The 13,240-nt window shown below is 32.7% G+C and overlaps 1 protein-coding gene and 1 pseudogene across 7 annotated transcripts in view; one reads left to right on the top strand and one right to left on the bottom strand.

Annotated features, from left to right (window-relative positions):
• The window catches only part of GREB1L (GREB1 like retinoic acid receptor coactivator), a 219,994-nt gene that overhangs the window by 107,264 nt on the left and 99,490 nt on the right, over positions 1 to 13,240 (bottom strand). For all 7 annotated transcript variants that reach the window (XM_016161519.2, XM_016161775.2, XM_016161923.2 and 4 more), the window contains exon 2: positions 6,347 to 6,454. The gene's annotated coding sequence lies outside the window, so the exon portion shown is untranslated. The remainder of the gene's footprint in view (positions 1 to 6,346; positions 6,455 to 13,240) is intronic.
• Positions 921 to 1,039, top strand: LOC118610120 (annotated as a pseudogene).

Genomic DNA, 13,240 nt, shown 5'->3' with positions numbered 1-13,240 from the left:
CACCAAACTAGTTCCCCCAGTTATGATATATTTGTACTGATCCAACTGTAGTCCCTCAACAAGTTTCTTTTTTGACCAAGCATAAATATTTTCATTGACTTTTAATAATGACTCTCTGGAGAATATTAATTTTTTAAAAAGTATTTTTAAAAGGATCATCAAAATTAGTGACAAAGAACAAGAAAAAAACTAATTTAAAAAATCATGCACATAATAAAAGAAAAACTATCTAATACACTACTTTAGGGTTGTCTAGCATAACAGCAAGTTAGGCTATGGAGCAGGTAGATGGGGATATGTATATTATTTAAGTAATAGCTCATTTTTTAAAAGGTTTCAAATTTGTGTTTCTAAGCTTTGTCTACCGAAAAGTCCAATAAACAATGACAATTCAATAACAATAAGTACTTCCTGGTACCCTGCGTGTAATTTACTAATATCAGTGCCACTGAAAATAATCAAGGCTCCTTGAAGGTATGGCCAATTCCCGGTCTGAGGCAGGAAATAAACAAGATAACCCTTGAACATCTTGTGCTACAAAGCAAAGAAGCTATTGAGGACTAATGGGTCATGTCAGAAGACATAGGATCAACAGGAAAAGTTCCCATACGCCAAAGATGAGAGAAATTGAACATAAGAGGATAAATGCAATGGACTAAAACATACTTACAATGTAAAAACTCAAATTCATTTTGATGTTCAAAAGAAAAAGAAAGCACTCCTCTTGGAGAACAAAAACAAAGCACTTAATTGAACCCTACTAAAAGGAAAAGGAAAGACTGAAGCATTTATCCTGCTCTTCCTGTACTTCAAAGTAACCAAATAGTCCTGGTTATTGAGAAAGTTATTTTTTTTAATGAAGAATTCTAGCTATAATAAATGTGGAAAGAATGGCAGAATTATTAGATTATCACTTTGTTGTCTATGGCCATGCCACCCTGAACACACTTGATCTGGTCTGATCTTGAAAGCTAAGCAGGGTCGGGCCTGGTTAGTACTTGGATGGGATACCACCTAGGAAGACCAGGTGCTGTAGAGGTAAATCAATCTATCTATCTATCTATCTATCTATCTATCTATCTATCTATCTATCTATCTATCTATCTCACTTTGTAACACTTAATGCAAAACTCATTGTGGCAATGATAGTAAGTGATTTACCATTAGGTAAAAAGTTGAGGGGGAACTTTATAATGGAGGGATCAGGCTGACACTTCCTAAACCCACATCAAGTTTAGTATCACTAAAAATGAGGCAATGAGATGCTGTGTGCCTTCCCATGGTAGATAATATGAAACCCACACACCATCTATGAAGTATTCCTGCCAGTGGGTGTAATGAATGTAGTCTAACCTCTAGAGCTAACTTACATTTGTAGGATAGAGGGACAATTAAATGAAACTACAAGGAAGTAAGTAGATTCAAAATGAGGGATAGGTGGATATAGCGAGTGATCTAGCTTCTGCAACAAGTCAAGCTTATCTAGTTAGAAAATGACAGAACCAGGATTTGAATTTAGACTCAAAAGTCCATGTGTTTTTTCCTTATTAAAACATGCTATTTAGAAATAGAAAAAAGATGAGAGTGAAGATGATCAATTTTGTGTGCGGTGTGTATGTAGTTGTTTTTGGTTTGAGATTTTTTTTTTTAAAGATACAATTTACTGCCTATGTGCCAGGCATAATAATAAAAAGACAATTGTCAGTTTTCTGTTACTATTTTCTCTAGAGATATTGTCTCCCACTTTGCCAACTTTAACCACCATCCTCCCAACATTTATAGAAATCCTTCTATGGAAATGGTTAAGCACATAGGCTCTGGAGTCAGATGACTTTAATTCAAATCCTACACCCACTAGCCTGTATGATATTAGGTAAGTTAGTCTCTCATCTGTAAAATGGGGTGATACAAGGAATGTCATAGGTTTTTGTGAGACTACATGGGATTTTATAGACATATAAAATTTTTTCAATAGTTCCTGGCACAAAATAAATGTGCAGAAAATGTTAGATAGTAAGAGTTTTTAAAAAGCATTGTGCTACACAGGGGATACTAAGACAATTAAGATACATTCCTTCCCTTGTATGTTGAGCACTGCAGTATATTCTGTGGTACTGTTCTGAAACAAATGATCATCAGTGTAAAAGTTCCAAAAGCTGCTATTTGGTATTATATACAATTCATTTATTATGAAATTTTACAATCATATATACAAAATATTACTGTCCTTTATAGCCAAAGTTTCTTTGACTTCCTGTAAAAAATTACTTGTTATAGGCATTACTGCTTACATATCCTTCCTCTAAAAATATTCACTGATTAGAGTGATAGTGTGAGATGACTAGACATAGAAGTCAAACAGGGTTCTTGCAAGTTATCAATGAGTTTATAATCCAAGATGCAAAATAAACATATATTCACAGTTCTCTTTTGTGCTTATTTTGCATTTCAGTTATTCTTTTAAATTGACATTTGTCATTCTTAATAGTTGGGTCTAATATTTGTCTGACTCCTCTATGAGGCTGTGAGTTCTTTAGAGAAAATATTAAAATGGAAATTGAATTTTAAAAACTGAACATATTGAGCTTTTTTTGTGTGTCTTATACAATTATACATTAAATGGGTTTGAGGAGTTAGTATCTCTTCCCAAACACATTCCAAAAAAAGCACAAAACTAACAATGAATTCAAAACGAAAATGTTTTATTTCATTTTTATTCATCCTCCCAGCTGAAAATCTTCGGAAAATGTAGATTAAAAGATAAAATTTCCAACTTCTTTTCATACTTCCGTACGTTTACATCTAAATGAATCTCTTCTGACTGTTCTAAAGCCAAAAATATTTTTGGTACTGTAATAAAAACCCAGCCCTAATAACTTAATTCTATAAATAACCATTTTTACTAATATACTTACAGATGTGATATAGCTTAAATTGTTATTAAAATAATTAAATTATATGCTAATTAGTTTAATAATAATTAAAAACTGTCATAATTAAAAGAAAGTACAATGCTACTTTTCCTTTGTAACAAAGCATTGCATGTTACTACTAGAAATATTTACTTTCTTCCTCCTTGAAATACCAGAAATTCTTCTGTAAAATAAACACATCTCGTCAAAACTCTCTGGAACTAGTATAATTACCAGAGGCAATCCCTGTGTAAGATCAAAGACGCAAAACAATAATAGGCAACGTGTGACCTCTACCATGTCACCAGAGACCAATTTTCAACAGGGAGAAGAGTCAATAATCTAGAACAGAAAACATTAAATAACGAGAAATGCTTCCAAAGTGTGGTTTACCATATCCATCAAGGCTGCCACACTGAGTTCCCAGTCTCTGTGGTTTCAGAAAACAAACTTCTGGGGATTTATCACAACAATCATTAGAATCTGCATAAAACCCCAGAGGAAAAAGCCAATTTCCCAAATGCAGAGTAGAATTTCAAAAGATACTACAATAATTTTCTAAATTTCACTGGATGCTTTAAAAGTATAATGGGAAAGGCACAGATAACTAAATATTTTTCATATAACATTCATCTAATTTCTCTTATTTACCTATTCCCATTTAATTTTCCTAAGTAGTTGTTTGGAAAGTGGGCTATGAACATTAATCAGATAAATATAATTAGTAATAACATATTAAAGGCTTCTGCAGGATTTGTTTTGGTAATACTGGGGCACTAAATCTAGAAACAAAGCTTTGGTCTCCTTTGCAAAGTACGTGAATGACTAATGAGAATTATAAAGGTACAAAGAGGGGTAAAGGAATTCCCACTCACAGCCAGTACAGTCAAATAGAAGTACATTTAAAACTGACTTTTCAAAAGAGCATCACAAATAAAACTGTGCCTTAGAATCAGCAAAATCTGACTGTCTTTTTAGATAGAACTGCTAAACAGCTGTCTGTCATCTTTCAAAATCAGATGTACGTTAGGGACTGAATAAATGTATCAGAATTATTTAACTTGCAAAACACCCATTCTGCTGGTAACTCAGAGAGTAGGAAAAGAGAGATACAGCTTAAAAGAAAAAGCACTGGCAATTCAAAGCAAACTATGAACATTCTGTTCTTACATGGTTTTGTTACTCCTGCTACCTTCATCTTTCCACTCTGTCACCTGCCCTTCTCTCCATCTTCTTATCTTATTAACATTGCTAATTGTATTTGTCAGTTTTGCCACAATTTCAATGCTACTTAAACTGCTGCGGGTTTTCTCAAGGCAATTATCAGTCACTACACTAGGTTTCTAAATTAGTTGTTGAAAGGCACTTTAACCTTGAGAAAATAGACACAGAACACAGTGCAAACTAAGCCTTACATCTAAGTATATGTTGCTTTAAAATGAGTATTAAAAATAATTGAAAGAATCATACAGTCATTCACAAATTATAAATTTATAAATTAGTAAGAAAATGCTAAACAAAGCCTATTGTATACTTCTCATCATTTAATCTTTTTTTCTTACTAATACATATTGTATATATGTTCTCTCTATGTATATATACATGTATACAGTATATAAATTGGAATATCGAAATACTGCCAAATTCCTCGAACATTCCCCTTTTACCACCCATCTACTAGTGGCCAACACATTTCAAAGGTATCTACAATCATATAAGTGATATACTGAGATCATGGGCTGTGATGAAGAGAGCTCTTATAACATGCAGATTTTTCCCCTTTCTCTATTTCCCTTTAAAGAGAAAATTCTTTATTTTATTTGCTTTTTAAATTCTCTATTCTTGACTCTATGAGTCTATGAAATACATCTAAATTAAAAAAAAAAAAACTTCTGTAATCCAGAAACATACTTCATGTGCCTTTTATTCCCTTTATACATTAAAATTAATTCAAAGATAACGTTTTAGAGTTAACAAGTGTTGGTGTTTTTAAAAAGTTTATAATCCTATTTGTGGGTCAGTCAAAAGCTTTTTAGAATAATTTTTAAATTAATGCAGGCTCATTCCTTACCCTTCTCTCCACCCCCACTTTCTGCTTTGAGGAAAGAAAGATACTTCGACAGTACAAAATTCTTCACTGAGGGACAAACATGAAAATGATAAACATTTTGGAAAGCAAAGTACACATCAAACCCTAACTGTTCTTTCAGATCTATATTGACTCTTATAGTAGTTTCCAACATTTGGTAAGGATTATCCTTCCATTAGACAAAAGCAAGCATTCCTTAGATAAATCAGGAGTTTTTGCCGTGAGACTCATAAAACCTTTTCACAACACAGATTTTCAAGAGAATCCTTTAAGGTTTTAGGAGGCTGCTCCTTTTACTAAGTAACAAAATACACCCCATGGTGTCTCACTGACCCCACTCAGCTGTCCTTTGACCTCTTCAATTGTTGAAGCCTAACTCCATGGCCCACAGAATTTGCCTCCCATATCAAAAAGGCGAATGTTGCTTCCTCCTAGCACCTGGTGTAACAAAACGCAACAGTTCTCTCTCTTGTCTCCTCAGCAGCTCCCTCTCTGACCATTTTCCAGATGTTCCAGGCCCAAATGTTAAGCCAATACTAAGTTTCAGGATCTGCGTGGTCACCATGAAGGAACAAACAGGGACCAGGCTGAAGCGGCAATGACCCTCTTGTTCTTTTTGGCCTCAAAAGGATGCAATGGGTCATAAAAGAGGAAAAGATCTTTGGCCTCTCTTGGAAATGCCAGGCTATTTAAACACATTGTAACTTCCAAAAGGAGTGACAGTCCCTAGCAGACAAGAGTTACCTAAAACAGTATTCCTAAATGCTCGATTCTAAGCAAACTTTTGATTTTCTTTGACTGGGGAGTGAGAGGGGAAAAGGTATCACCTTTTGTCTTGTCTAAATTACAATCTTTCTAAAAATAGAAAAAACACTTTTATAAAAATTTTAAAACATAAACATATATCTCAGGATAGTATAGTATGATAAAGATTTTAAATATATGCAGTCATTGGATATGGTTGGGATTTTCCTGCAGAGGACAAGAATCTAGATAATTAATAATAATCTCTTATTAGACAATTTGAAAGATAAAACCTGAATCAACAGAGGAGAATCAAAATCTGAATTCTTACTGTCTTAACTCAGGAACATAGGAAATATAACACAGAAGTTGCTGTAGGAAAAAAAACACTGCTGAATATGTTTTTCCTCTTTTTTTTTTTGAAGAGGATGGGGGAAGGGAGAAGAAAGTAGAGGGGAGGAAATGGAAGGAGAATCCATAGAAATATCTGGTTAATCAATTTAAGGACCAAATATAGTAGCTTTATTTAAATTCTAAATATAACTTCATAAAAAAATTTGATTTTGAAAAATTGAGGGGGCATATTATAATTGTACAATACCTTGGTTTATTTATTAACATTTTTGAATCACGTTCATGATTAAGTTGGGATGTCAACACTTCAGGGAGCCTGTTGCCTAGATTTTACTTGATTAAAGCTTTTTTGCACCTGCAAAAAATAAAAAATAAAAACATATAAAGATGAGTTAATTTCCAAATGCATTATATATCAGAATACAATAATCTAAATATGTAAAATGCTACAAAAATTACAATTAGAAATTAATTACCAAAGTCTTACACAACGCCATATACATCATAACTGGCAAATACAGATATTCTTCCTTAAATATTCCCAAAAGAATCACTCCTAATTATGTATACTCAAATAATTTCTGTTGTTAAGATTTAGTGTACACTGAATACATCTGTCGAGTCTTTATTTTTGATAGGTATTACTATAATGCTAAAAGCTCACAGACTTTTTTTTTATTTTTTGGGATAAAATTAATGAAAGGTAATTTTCTTGCTCTAAAGAGTTTTATAATCTCTGATGCTTGGCCAAAATTTATCTACTCAAAGTATTAGCATAAATTTAAGACAAAACTAATATCGCTTAAAATTATCCTTTACTTTTTGAAGCTAGTGCTTTAAAAAATTTCCAAAAAAGCAAGACTGCAAGAAGAGAAAGAGCTGTTTCTTACCTTTTAAGTAGCATATTTTTAAGAGAAATTAAACTAAAATAATTATAACTAGTTGAAAATTACAGTGTGCTTATCTTGTTCTCTAGGTAGATTATGGTCAATATAAACTACTGTGTAGAAAAATAGGAAATATAATCATAAAGCATCAAGGAAATAAAAACTTTTGTCATTGATTTTTATATATAACTTTAGGGGTGTTTCTATTCCTTTGTTATTGTGTTTAAAAAAGGAAACAAAAGAGAATTGTCCTGACTGTAATAATTTCAATATGCATATTATTTATAGTACTAAAATATTTAAGGTAATATTAACTTATTTTCTAAGTTTAAAAAAGTTTTCATTTTACTATCCTTTTATGCCAACTTGAAAGAGGAAAAAGAAAAGCACCATAAAAATCTTTGTCTTACCTCCCTTACTGTTAGAAGAATGTCTCTGGGCAAAAGGATAATTAAAAATGCAAGACCCAGATTTTCAAACTCATGTATTTCACACTCACTCACACACAAATAGACATCTTTTTGTAGGCCAGGAGTTTTGTTACCTACATCCGAAGCCAAGATTACCCCATCTGGTCAACAAGGTCAAACTGCATTACTGCCAATGAAACTATATGACTCCACAAGGACCTTAATGATTTTTAAAAAAGGTCAGTAATCCAATTCCAATAGCTTCAGAGTCTAAAATTGCTAATTTTTTGGCCACGTGCTACACACTTCACCTGCTAGTAATGACATTTTTGTATTTTCTTCTAATTACACTCAAAGCTAAGACCTTTGGCCCTGGGCCACAGACCCCTATTCAGCCTATACACATTCTCTTAAACGACCTGATCCTTTGTTGTCACTCTTACTCTTTCATCTATTATTTACACCCATAGAGAAGGAAGATACTCTACCATTTGTATAGCTTAAAGCTTCTAATCATCTTAATTTCTTTGCCTTTCAACCTATGGTCTTTTTCATAGGCGAATGCCAAAAAGTTTGACAAAATCATTTTTTTCAATCACAGCGCCTGCCCCCGCACCCCCCCTCCCCCACCCGGCCCAATCCCTTCCCTTTTCCTACTCTCTGGCCAAGCTCCTTCCTGTTCCTTCTCGTACACAGGAGGGATTTTACCAGTCAGGATTCACAAATTTGACTTTCACCAACAAAATTAATTTCTAAATATAATAAAAAATTTCCACCTTTTTCTGACAGATCAATAACAATTATATACATTTTTCTTTCATCAAAGAGCCCATTAAATCGACTTAAAATGTGCCCCAGCCTCCATAAGGCACAGGCATAGAATTTTAAGAATTCCCTTGCAAAAATGTCAAAGAAGCTTCAGTATAAACAGTAATGATGTTAGTTATGTGGCTAAAACTCTTCAAACATTTTAATATCTACAGCTGCTCACAAGATAAAAAAGAAAATATAAAAAAATTTTAAAGATTAAAAAATATTTTTAATCTTGACATTTTAAAAAACTACTAATTCTCCAACCAGGAACACCTTGACATAAATCATTCCTACCACTGTAATTTCCCAACAATTTTCCCAGACTTTTTTTGTTAATGTCCAAACATGCATCGCAAATCCAAAGCACAGAATTGTTTACCATGATGCAGATGTACCCCTTAGATCATGATAGCCACCAAAAGACTCTGATTTCCAAGTTGTTTATAAATGACATACAATCCATCTTGGCTTTCTTCCTCTATTGCTCAGCTTACTCTTGATTTCTAACAAACAGTATTTCCTTGTTGTCTGTCCTCTCTGCAGACCCTGAAGCCCCTTGTCTTTTCTTATTTTCACCATTTGCTTCAACCAGCAGTTCACTGGAGACCCATCCATCTTGTAATGCCTAAAGTGACAGATGCTCTCAGGAACCACCACACTGCTGAGTGAACAAAAGATAACATCACCTCTAGGAACTCGAAAGAGAAATACAACTGCAACCTTAAGACAGAGGCTGACTTGACAGACACTGGACCATAAACCTCTTCTAAGCGAAAAAGAAAACAATTGCCACACACACACAAAAAATCTGACACAATCAAAGGCAGAAAAGAGTGATTATTTGTGGATTGCCTTTTCACTCTGCTGCTCACTTCCCACTCTCCACCCCCCAACCTCCACCCCCAACACTTTTATATTGGGGCAATTCACTTGCCAAGAGGTAAGAGAAGTTCTTGGGAGAAAAAAAGTCTTTCTCAAGTATCTTCTTTCATTCAACAATATTCAAAAGTGTAATTCATTCCCGTGTGTCTCAGTTAATCTAAGGCTATGATACAGCATTCTTAAGCCTGACCAGTCTTATTTGCATAAAGAAATATCTGGACTTAGAAATGCTGACTCAATTCTACTGTTGTGAAAGGCATATATATGCATGTTTTGCAAATTAAAAACACATTAGAAATTAAAAAGCAATGTGTGATACAATGTCAACAATATGTGTTGCTCATAAAAAAAGCTCACCATTCATTCATCAGACAACCTCCAACTTGGGTTAAAAAAGACAGTTAACAAGAGGATTCTGGGAAGGACTACAGATCTCTTTTCTAACAAAGGAAAGGTCATTTTAACCTCTCCCAGCAACAAACTAATGACAGGGATGGTGTAGATGCAGGAGACTTGTCTTGATGCTATCTACAGTTTTTTTTGGTTTTGTTACTTTAAGATTCTTACTTAAAACCATCATGCGGCAATAAGAAAATTTAAACTCTAATATTTCATTTTAATTTTAACTCTCTAATTTATATAAATACAGTAAAGGGATTTTTTTTAAAAAAAACTGATTTGGAAGGCAATTAAGAATATTGCGTGATCAATATCAATTACGGAGATTAACAACCCATTTTTATAAAAGGTATCAAGCACCACAGAGGAAAATCTGTGCTGCAGCTAAATACATTATCATTTTTCAAAGAGGGTAAATACATAAGTAACTGTTAAATCTAAAATAAAGAGCCAAATTCTCAAGAAAAGTTCTGTCCACCACATTTCTAACAAGAAACATAAGCATTTACAATAGCATTTCTTTAATACAAATATTTAAATTTTTCTTTAAAATTTTTGCACAAAAAGCCTTTAAGTTATAATTACTTTTCTTAGGAGTCACTAATGATTGACTCCTCTTATCCTCAATTTACTAAAAAAAAACTTAAAGATATTTTATTTCCTGTATTTGACTTAAATTTTCAACTTGATAAATCAACATGTCTCTTTCCTAAGATTTTTAAGTGTTTCCCTATTTCCTCAAATACTTCAGTGTACTTGTACAAATAAGATAGTACAAATATTTCATAATCTCAAGAATTTTTAGATTTTCATTTTTAATGCTGGCAAAACAGAATGCATACAAAATAATTAAGTGAAATATGTATAATTATATAACAATGGGAAAATGATTAAATAATTATAGGCTGCTTATCATTAGATAAAGGGCTTGTTCTAATATGAACTTGATCTTTAACTAGACTACATTAACATACTGATCCTAAGTAATCCCCAAAACTCCTGATCCAGAAGTAGCACATCTTTTGACACTCTCAAACTTTGACATTAATACCAAGAAAGAGTCCTGACTTTAGAATGACGGTAATACTGACAAAGGCTCAAAAAAGACCCAATTAAATGACCTACTATTAAACACAACAGGATCGATATGCATGCAGGAAAAGTACACCCCTGTGGAAAGTCTTATTGCCTGATTGATCAAAAACAAAACAAAACTTCTTTTTAAGGGCACCTTCCAGATCACAGTCAGTGCCAGAAATCCGCACAGGGAAAAAAAAATCCATCAAAATGAAATTCTAAAAGGGTTTACCCTTCACCATCCTATTTGCACTTCAAAACCCTATAAGTCCTTCAGTTAAACCCCAGGGCTGAACTATTTCAATAAGAGAGGTGGCCACTGGTGATTTATCTCCCATTTGGCCTCTGGACAGAGCTGTAATGTCTAAGAAGCTTCCCTTCACTGACGAACCCTCCCCCAAGTCTCAACATTCATTTGTGCAGCTTTGGAACTGCAATACCTTATAAACAAGTCATATGCCCCTTCCAATCAGATGCAAGAACAATCTGTAACTCAAGATTTGGGTACATTTTCTTGGCGATGGTTTCACAAAATGGAATGCTGCTGAGTAACCAGAGAGATGAAAATATCAGGTTAAATTTCGGGTTCTCTTTGTTATAAATTAAAGAAAAGAAGAAACTTTCCTAACTTCAACCTTTCTCTTCTCACATGTTAATTGTCAGAACTTCTTAAACTTTTTCCAATCCATACTGTGATATTCACTACATTTTGAGCCCTATCAGGCAACTTCCTGCAGTGGTGTTCATCTAAATTTAAATCCTTGCATTGTAAAATATCTTAAGAAATCCAAAAAAGTGAAGATTTCACAGGTCACAGACTCCTGGGTCAAAAAGACCTTAAAAACAGATATCAGACCACTGACTCAACTGATTTATTTTACCCTTATTATCAAATATGTACTATAACTATCATCACACACACTTGCATAATTCTCCTCTAATAAAATAAACACCAATGTCAACAGTTATTTAAGTTGAAATATAGGTCCCAAAGTTATCAAATGCGAAACAAAGCAAATGAAACTATTCCTTAAGAATGGAAGATATTTTGTCGCAAAGCATGATTTCTCTACTTCAAAATTATGTTCATATGCTTACTAGTGTAAAAAGAGAATAAAAAACATATGTATCCTTTTCCCTACCTGTTTATTGTTTTTCTATTTTCGTTTAAATTAGAGAAGTTTTTCTTTTGATATATTCCATCTGAATGTCACACTAACAACTTGCGCTAAATAACTCCACTACAGTGAAGGCAGTTTTTCCAGATGAAATTTTTAAAGCTATTCCAGTTAACTTTATAAATTTAGAGACTCCACAGGCAAACATGTCATTTAAACCTAATATTAGTTAAGAAGATTTTGAAATAATAGAATTAGATATATGGCTGATAGCTAAAATACAAGAAACATAAATTTTTGTAAATTGAAAAGAATGATTTATGTTTTTAAAGATATTTATCAATAAAATTATATTTCTTCCATTAAAAAATGCATTACTTTTTTATACCTCATTAGCAAAGATTTTCTATTTTCAGAGTTCCAAATAACTCAAATTTTAAAAAAATCAACCCTCACAGCAAATAACTTTATGAGTTGCTACTAGGTCGATGAACTTCAGATTTGTATTTGAGATAACATAAAAATTCACGCTGCATATATAAACCAGGAAAAATAGACAACTGAAAGGGTGTGAATTCTTATATCACTGAAACAAACTTTGGCACTAATAACAATATTCAGGAGAACAAACTTCTTAAGCTACAATGTGACATTAAAAAAAAAAGCTTTCCTCAGAGAATCAACAAGAATAATTGATCCACCACAGAGGAAACATTCAATCTTCATTAAATATTTATTCAGTGCAATAGGTTGTTAGGTCTATTTAGACCTCAAAGAAGAAATGGTTCCTGTCTGGTAAGAATCAGATCTTGAGAGAATTGGAGATGAGAAGCGGTTTCTCAAGTCATGATGCTGTATTTCAAAATAATGATGCTAAAACTGAAGATGTGCTATAAAATGTATATTACTATTTTGAAGTCTGATACAAAGAAAGTGATACTTAAGACTGTTAATTTTAACAAGATTTGACAGGATAAGCGATTGATTTCTTATTAATGTAGCACAATAAAATTTGGATGTTCAAGATCTACAGTTACTGACTATTCTGCAACCACAGCCAAGACACCTATTTTCTCAGGAACTGCTTCCTTATCCATACAATGAGGGATAAAAATATATATATATATATGCTTTTAGATAAAAACACAATGGTGGGGAAAAGGTCACATTCACAATAGCAACAACAAAAATAATAACCAGGAATCATCTTAATGACATATGTATGATAACATCATTTTTTAAATTTCCAAGCTTTATCTAGGTGATTTAATTGAAAATTTACATGGTCAGAGAAATATGCTGGATTTTTTAAAGAGCTTAATCTTTGTAAAAATATATGTTTCTCAAAATAATAAAGTTAACACAATTCCAATCAAAATATCAGCAGAATTTTTGGAGAACATTATAAAAACACCCACAATTTCCTAAGAAAGATCAAAGAAATATGAGGGAAAAGCTTTTCAAAAAAGGTGTAAAAGGAGGTGAATCAAAATAAAATTTAAATTATATTATAAAGAAAGAGTTTTTGGTCATTAATTCATGTCACGAAATCCAA

This window comes from Rousettus aegyptiacus, unplaced genomic scaffold (assembly GCF_014176215.1).
Source record: "Rousettus aegyptiacus isolate mRouAeg1 unplaced genomic scaffold, mRouAeg1.p scaffold_m13_p_12, whole genome shotgun sequence".
Classification (NCBI taxonomy): domain Eukaryota; kingdom Metazoa; phylum Chordata; class Mammalia; order Chiroptera; family Pteropodidae; genus Rousettus; species Rousettus aegyptiacus.
The sequence above is the reverse complement of the archived record's forward strand: the minus strand, read 5'-3'. Positions and strand labels throughout refer to the sequence as shown.